General features: G+C 45.3%; 1 long non-coding RNA gene across 1 annotated transcript; it reads right to left on the reverse strand.

Moving 5' to 3' along the window:
• Window positions 1-3,203: 3,203 nt before the first annotated feature.
• Window positions 3,204-6,066, reverse strand: LOC129383610 (uncharacterized). The gene is made up of 3 exons (XR_008611478.2): window positions 5,714-6,066; window positions 4,912-4,946; window positions 3,204-4,105 (listed from the first exon to the last, which is right to left on the reverse strand). It is a non-coding gene; the product is annotated as an uncharacterized lncRNA (long non-coding RNA).
• Between the last annotated feature and the right edge of the window lie 569 nt (window positions 6,067-6,635).

Raw genomic sequence — 6,635 nt, forward strand, 5'->3', positions numbered from 1 at the left:
GTACTATTGGGAGAGAGATGCAAACAAAAATAATCACTCTGAAGGCTTTGGACACGGGCTAATGTAGCATTTATTTTACTCCCTCACCTTCAACTCGAATGTGTCATGAGGTCACCCTTGATATTGCTCAAATTTATGTTAAAATTGAATTTCAAATGCAATGCGCCATAACTTCAAAAAATTTATCATATTAGTTTTGTTTTAATAAGAAACAAATATGAAACTTAAGCATGATCTATGCTCACTCCTTCCTCAATATTGAATCAGACTGTACATTCATAGCAATGCTGTTACGATAAGACAAAGACGAACTGAGAGCACATGGTGCAAGCTACGCCCCAGAACAGTGTGAATCCCTTCTCTCAGTTTCTTCTTGAAAAGCTCCTTTTTTTCAAGAAGAGCTTGATTTTTTACTGTAGATAGGGGCTTGGCGAGGGAGTGTTCCATCGTCACGCGGTTATGATCTGGCTTGGGCATGCGCCTGGTTCGAAGAGGCAGCATTATGTGTGATTTCAATAAACCAGTTGCTAGTCTGCGTTCGTCCTGTCTTCTTCTACGTTGGTGTCTTTTCTCAAGCGCAGTTTAAGTTCACAAAAAGATGACTTACCAAGTAGCCTCCTAACACACTCTTCTTAAAGAAAAAAGGATTGCGCGTGCGTCAAATTTCGCTCTACTTTATGAAATCTACAACCAGAGTCCTTCTATTGAGGGACTGTGGTACTACTAAAGAATTTTCCCAAAGTACGCCGGGAGACCAAGCCGCTGACAGCCGCAATTGCAAGTGTGGTCGTGGACCTACGTCGGCCTGCATTCGGACCTATTGCGGCCTGCATTCGGACCTATTGCGGCCTGCACTGAGGCGAAGACTACACCACGCACGCAAGTAGCGCAGAGCAACGTCAGAACGCAGAGCAAATCCCTCCTCTCGTTTAAGTAAAAAAAAAAAGGGGGGGGGGTTGCGCGAGCGTCACATTTCGCTCTATTCTATGAAATGTACTGCTAAAGAGTTTGCCCACAATACGCTGTGAAACCATCCCGGCGACATCCGCAAATTCATGTATGGTACCGGTTCTGCGTCTCTGCCGCATTGCAACGTGCACTGAGGCGAAGACTAGGCCACGCACGTATGTGGCACAGAGCAACGTCAGAACGCAGAACAGCTTACTCCTGTCGCTTAAAAAAATAAGAAGATGTACAAACGTCAAATTTCACTCAACTTGCTGTGCAGGAAAGCAGACAATGCCAAACGTATGTCATGTAGCGCATCGCTGGGAGCGCGCACACATGACTATACTATAGATGGATAAACAAACAAATTATATTTAACGAGGATACAAACTTCAAAATACCCCAAGGAAATAAATTAGGCACCTGCGCAAAAGCTGCTCTTCGCGAAACAGATAGAGAAAGAGAAAACAAAGGCCCGCAAAGCATAAACAACTGCCTTTTTGGAGGCACACTGCGCAACAAGAAATTAAAAAAAGTCCAAGATATAATATTGCGTTTAAACGTCATTTGCTCACGATGACTGAGAATAAACTTAATAAAACTGTTCCTCACCCTTATTGTTCCGGAACACCAGGTGCACGTAATCAGCCTCGAAGTTGTGCGCAGCGATCTGGTGCACCGAATACTTCTCCATTGTAGGCAGGGAAGTGCCACATACGTCGCATTTCATCAATTTCTTGACATCCACGGCCATTTTGTGAACGTTCCTGATGTGTTGCAGCATGTTCTTCCTCTGTATGAATAGTTTGCTGCAAAATTCGCAGCGACGATCGTCATCGCCGATGGCAGCTCGATCACAGACGTGCGCCATTCCGACATTGCACGCACTAGGGTTGTTGTATAATCCGGCAGCAATACAGGGAAGAAACCTCCCCAATCACGTGACACACTAGGTATTCAGTGGCCCCATAGGGACAGTTGGAAACCAACTTAGGGAACCAACATCCGGGAACGCAGGGTCACGTGGATGCTGCCTTCTATTGTTCACCGGCCTCAGCCGGCCTGCGGGGAAACGCATGTTTGAAATCGGGAACCGCAAGAGCGCCGCCATGTTGCTACGCGCCGAGGTTGCCAGCTCCTGAGACGCTTGCTAGACTTGGTGACAGTAGTCAGTTTTAATCCGGCAACCGTAGCAGCGTAGCAGCCTGGCGTCTCGCTTTTAGTGTTGTGATGTGTGCGTGCCGCCGTGTGTTTGGGCTTTATAAGTTGGTTCTTTATTCTATGTTGCGGGACGGTGTGGGTGTGGTCCATGTTGGGCGTACAGGTGGCAGTTATGCAACCGAGGGATGATCCTATTGAAGTTTCCGGTGGTATGCGGTTTTCAGCGGTCACGCCTGTTGCAGGAGTGTCACTCGACGAGGTTACGAGCTCGAAGCTGTAGTCAGATTCCTCGTTGGCGTTCCGTAATTCTCTTCGCACGGGCGCGGTATGTTGCGAAACCCGCTTTCGCGATCTATCGTCGCGATGATAGATCGGGTTTTTTTGTTATTATAAGTACTGATCCAGCTGTAGGGCACATGTAACCGACAAACGGAAGTCTCAGGAGAGCACCTGAGATTATAATAAAGCAGGCGGCGCAGGAACTCCAGGGCACCCAAGGGACACTGGGGGGATCTAAGCTCGAAGCAGAACGGTATGTAGGTTGGGCCCGCCGAGGCAGGTGTGTGCCAGGGAGTGTTTGCACGGACAGCTCCCCTGGCACGCGCAGCAGTGCCTCGCAAGGTCGAGATACTTTAAAGGCACCTGCGCCCATGATCTTTCTTTTGCCTCGGTGCAGTGAGCACGATTAACGAAAATAATATGGAGGGCATCCGGTGCAGTTGGTGCAGTCGCGAATGCGTCATGGCAAATGTAGCTCGCGTCGCCTGGCGTGTGTAGTAATATCAGAGTTGGTTGTATGAACTTTATGCATAATACGCTTTGTTACGGTACCTTAACGGAATGGGTCTAGAGGACGGTGTTGGTACATTTTTTCCTACCGCCCTAATCCTATACCCCCCCCCTGTTTTTTTTTTTAATCCTATACCCCCCCCCCCCCCCCGAGGAAGATCTCGGAAGATCTTCCTCGGGCGATGGACCCCTGGCAGCCTAGCCCCGGGCACCAACATCAACAACCGTTGGACAAATAAAGTTTATTCCTATCCTATCCTACAATTCCTTGCCATAGCGGATCATAGCCTCCTTTATTTTTGAAAAATAGAGGAGGCTATGGACGGATTGACTAGTTCAAGTTGTCAACGTGTCAGTAACTGTCATAGGAATCACTGTAATAAACACAATTCCACGATCGGATTGTTTACTTTCATTTTTTGTTGTAACACTGAGGACTACATAGAACTTTATTTTGTATATGTGAGAGAAGTATGTGGATATCACGAGCTTAAGCCAATGTGCGATACACAGACAAAGCAGCTGCTACAACATGAACTGCATTGAGGGCCACACAACACATACGTAATTAAAGGTGCAAAATATAGGGGGAAGCTTCAAAATATGCTCTGTAGCACTGCAAACTATAACATATATTGTATGTGTGCAATAAATGTTCAAAAAAACAATGCATCAATGTCCCATTTGCCTTCAAGTTTATTACCAAGTTCAAGTTTACTGAAGTTTATTATGAGCCTATGTACAACAGGAATCTACTGACACACCCGCAGTGAAGGTGGCTGTTCGAGGTGTGCTGGCTGCCTCAGTGTAAGAAAAAGAAAGAAATTGGGTGAATGTCGACATCAGTGCTACTGCTTCTTGCCTCTGACCTGCATGTGCCTCGGCGGCATCTTTGTGCACAAGTGAGCTGGCGTGGTGAAGCGTAGGAGTCATCCGAGAGAACGAGTATCGTTTACATGGAGAAGTGGCTGTTCACATTGCCTGTCACTTTCCCTCAAATGTTCCCTTGGCGACTAGGGTGACGCACACGCAGTTAAGATGGCTGTTCGAGGTGTGCTGGCTGCCTAAACGAAAGAAAAAGAAAGAAATTAGATGAATGTCGATACCAGTGCTATTGCTTCTTGCCTCTTACCTGCATTTGCCTCCACGGCCTCTTGGCTTGCGGAGTCTGTATGAGGGAGCTGCTGTGGCTAGGCGTAGGCATTGTCTAAGCAAAAAGAAAAGGCCATTCAAATGAGGAATTATGGAAATAAATGCAGTGGTTATGTCTGCTTCTTGCACTCTTCTTCCCTAAAAGTTTTCAAACATAGTGTCCAGTACACATCAGCACTTTGACTGCTTCTGCTTTTTACCAGCAGGTGTTGCTGCGAGATCCTTAGTATGGCTGCGTGCAGCATTGTAACACTTGGTGGAGGCATTTGAAGTGTTAGCCAAAAATATAAAGAATCATCCTTGTCTGCATAATGCTTTCAATTTCTAAATGCAGTGGTAACTATCACTATTAGTGCAAGGCCCCCCACATCTGTGTGGCAAGTGCCATAGCTCAAAACTGAATTTTTCCTTTAGTGCTTCACAAGGCGTCTGATATGTCCACATTAGATGTGATGTGTTTGTTTTTATTTATCCCAGTGTGGAGAGAGAGCATCATTAAATTGTTTCTTTATTTCTGCATGTCTTGTTTTTTGGTTTATTTCTGAATTTATCAAGCAGCAGTCTCATGATGCTAAAGTGACTTATGTAATGACAATCAGCTTTTGTTTTGCAGAAAAACAACGCATTTCCTGACCCATTGTTTGACATCCCCTCACTCGCATAATTTTGCAGAGTATTCTACCTATATTGACTTGCTTGACCTCCACTAAAGAGTCTTGCGTTTTCTAATACGACTCTTTCCTTAATATTATTCGACACTCCTCATAATTTCTGTACCTTGGGCTTCTGATACTCTGCATTCACCATTTTTGCTTGTTTATGTCTAGAAATGTCTTCTTTAATTTAGAGCTTAAATTTTACCTTTGGAACACACGGAAGGGCTTGCCATTGCATATCTGCATAAAAGGGAAACATGTTTCATTAAACATTTGCAAAATCCAATTGAAGATTGATGAATGCAGCTTGCAGTGTGATATGACTGAATGAGCCATAAAAGTAACTCATTTCACTTGGTAAATTAAAGCACATATTAGTGTGATGTACAAGATATGTTCACTAACGTGGTGGGTTCTCTTGCTTATACAGCAAAATAATCGATGCGCGAGAAAAAAATTATTTTTGCATACCCCTAGCTTGTACACACTGATTTAAGGAAAATGAGTTGGAGCTGTCCACATTATCTACTTATTTTACCTGCGAGTATGGTCAACAAAAATGTGTGCCAGCTGCTTAGTGGTATTTGAGATTATGTCAGTATCGCATATGTGCCTGTTGTCTAAAATAATTGAATTTTGAAAATGCTCGGAGGGATCTGATGTGCATATCTGCAGTTTATGGATACATGTAAAAGACTCGGCATCAAGTGCAAGTGAACGGTCCCACTGGCCCGGAGTCGATCATGCAAATAGATTCGCTGCACAAATTTGTGACCAGAAAAGATATGCCACATGAAATGGCATGCAAGGAAGTGTTGAAAATATTGCACAGTTAATAAAACGCCTACGCTATTAATATGTGGGTTGATGCACTCGTTATGCAAAACGGAGGTGAGGCGTGCAGACATGACACAAGAGTACAAGTGGACAACACGAGCGCCGTCCACTTCTCTACTCTTGTGTCCTGTCTGCACGCCTCACCTCTGTTTTGCATAATGAATCCTTACCAACTAGCTCAGCTTTCTGTCGTTCAAAGTCTCGATGCACTCGATTTCGTCCGCATTAGGCACTCGCCTCTTGATTACTTCGTGGCACAGAAATACTCGGCATCAGGCTGTTTTTCTGCTGTAGCCTTTGTAGAAGCATGATTGTTCAAAGTGCAACAATTAAACAGATTCTATGAGTTGCTTGTGGCTTAGCCAATACAATTCCAGTGCGCTGGTCCGCCTGTCCAGCAATTTCCTACTGAAGGGAAACCTGCAAATAAAAACGCCGCTCCGCATGTAGAAAAATGCTCTACTGTGACGCTTCTCAAACGATTGTGATGCACCACAAGAGCTGCCTACTCGCGTGATATTCTCAGCAAGGAGATACATTCGTTTACTTACATGTGAAGGTATATGCCAGAGCACTTCGGGGCTTCGGTGACACATAAGGCACGAGTATGCCATAGCGTCCGATGTCGACGCGCGATCGCTTTCTGTAAACTTAATATTAAAGCACCATCTTCATAAAGCCGTCAGGTATGCGTTTTTATAGATGACAAAGCGTAAGGTGACCTGTACCTGTTTTCAGCTCTTTCAATAATAATTGCGGTGGCCACATTGACCAGTAGCAACAGGGCGGCGCCCTAGAGTATGTAGTGAGAAACTCTGTGCCCTAGAGGTTCCCACTTTTCCGGCCCAGCTTTTCCTCTAGAGTGGTTCTACTAACTCTATGGGTCACGGGATAAACGTAAACATGTTACCAGCATGTCAGCGGCCGGTCTGGCCGACGCGCTCTCGGCGTAGTCGGTCCATGTGTCTACGCAACTGTAGTGTGTATTTACGCCCCAGAAACCGATCATACCTGCAGTTCAGGACCTTTCAAACTTACGCACTCCGTGCACATTAGTCTGACATAGCATAACATTTACACCGCGTCTGCACC

The sequence above is a fragment of the Dermacentor andersoni genome, chromosome 8 (assembly GCF_023375885.2).
Source record: "Dermacentor andersoni chromosome 8, qqDerAnde1_hic_scaffold, whole genome shotgun sequence".
In the NCBI taxonomy this organism is placed as follows: Eukaryota; Metazoa; Arthropoda; class Arachnida; order Ixodida; family Ixodidae; genus Dermacentor; species Dermacentor andersoni.